Genomic DNA, 2002 nt, shown 5'->3' with positions numbered 1-2002 from the left:
GAGAAATGAGTCCTTGGTTGATCAGCTTTGTATGTCTATATCTGTTTTCATGAGAAACCACTTTGAAGATATCAATATGCAATACAACAAGCATTGTTAATTCCCTACCACTCTGTAACTCTGTACTGTCTGTACTGATCCTTTGCTATTTTGTAAAATGTTGTCTGTCTGTTAGTATTTTCCTCCTTTTATTTTTAAAATAAAAAAAAGAAAGGATGGTTTATTACTACAGAGGTGCAGCTGGTTTGGAGGAATAATTTTTAATGTTCTATAGCAAACTGTGGTTAACAACAATTAACTGAATATTCTAAAATACCAAGTAAAAAGAATTTTGAATGTTTGCAGCACAAAAAAATGATGTATATCTGAGGTGATGGATGTACCAGTTTCCCTCATCTGATAATTACACACTGTGTATATGTACTAAAATGTCACACTGTGCCCCATAATTTTGTACAATTACTGTGTCACTTAAAAGTAAAAATATATTTTAAAAAGTGAAAAAAACCATCCTCAATTTTTAAAATTGTACCTCAATTTTAATGGTCACATAGAAGTCCCAGTTTGTTGAAATTTTGATTAGAAACAAACCATTTACATGGTTTCAAAGTATCTTTTTACAAGTTAAAAAATGTATTTCCAAGATGAAAATAGTGACTTGCAGTTGACAGACCTAGAAGATACCAGCTTAACTGAAAAATCAAAATTTAACATCACCAAAATTGAGACAAAAATTATCATGCACCTCCCAATATATGATACACTAAAAGGTATGATGTTACTTAAGTAGTAGTATTCTTGACAAAAAAAAAATCTAATTTGAATTTTTCTGATGAGGAAACTTCAGATAAACCCAAATTGGACATTCTACAAAGGAAATCTCTTGTATTCTGCTATATGACAGACCAAGAGATGCTGAGAAGCTGTTGCAGAGTAAAGGCAACTAGGAAGACAATGACCAAAAGCCGTGAATGATTCTGAATGAAACTGGATTAGGAAAAGTGAGAAGAGCCATAAAGGTTGTTATTGAAACAACTTGGCTTCCTTTTCAATCTGCCATCTGTGATGGAACCACCACCAAGATCCAGATTTTTGTAAAAACCCTTACTGAGAAGACCATCACGCTCAAGACTGAACCCTTGGACACAACAGAAAATGTAAAAACCAAGATCCAGATAAGGAGGGAATTCCTCCTGATCAGCAAAGTCTGATCTTTGCTGGTAAGCACCTGAAAGATGGACATACTTTGTCTGATTACAACATTCAAAAGGAGTCCACCCTTCATCCTGTGTTGAGACTCTGTGGGGTGCTAAGAAAAGGAAGTCTTACACCACTCCCAAGAAGAATAACCATAAGAGAGAGAACATTAAGTTGGCTGTCCTAAAATACTATAAGGTGTATGAAAAGGGCCAAATTAGTCGTCTTCATCGAGATGAATGTGGTGCTGGAGATTTTATGGCCAGCCACTGTGATAGACATTATTGTGGCAAGTTTGGTCTGACTTACTGCTTCAACAAGCCAGAAGACAAGTCATTATATATAAGTTAATAAAAGATTTCAGTTAAAAAAGAAACAATTTGGAGATTTTAATAAGTATGGATTAAATCACTATTTAAGAGAATTTCTTCCTTTAAGAAATGCACACAAGTATTTGGTAAAGGGGCTTAATATTGTCACCTTATTCTTGTTTAAGAATTTGTATTTTAGAAAAAGTGATATACACAGAGGAAGAAGAGAGAAAATAAGACAGATAGGAAAGATGTGAACAACTGGTGAATGAAGAGTATAGGGGAGATATTTACACTATTCTTAGACTTAAAAATTTTATCAAAGTAAATTTTCACATGCTGTGGTTTGGATAAATAATCCCCCAAATCCCATGTGTTAAAAGCTTGGCCACAATCTGTACACTACTGTGGCCTACTAGTAGGTTTCAGGTAATTGGTGGTTTGACTTTGAAGGAGACTGTGGGATGCCAGTCTCCACTCTCTTTGTTTCTTTT

The 2002-nt window shown here is 34.3% G+C and overlaps 1 pseudogene; it reads left to right on the top strand.

Annotated features, from left to right (window-relative positions):
* The first annotated feature begins 971 nt into the window (after window positions 1–971).
* Window positions 972–1548, top strand: LOC102009644 (annotated as a pseudogene).
* Window positions 1549–2002: the final 454 nt, after the last annotated feature.

Source organism: Chinchilla lanigera, unplaced genomic scaffold, assembly GCF_000276665.1.
Source record: "Chinchilla lanigera isolate Chin_1 unplaced genomic scaffold, ChiLan1.0 scaffold00115, whole genome shotgun sequence".
Lineage (NCBI taxonomy): Eukaryota > Metazoa > Chordata > Mammalia > Rodentia > Chinchillidae > Chinchilla > Chinchilla lanigera.
The sequence above is the reverse complement of the archived record's forward strand: the minus strand, read 5'-3'. Positions and strand labels throughout refer to the sequence as shown.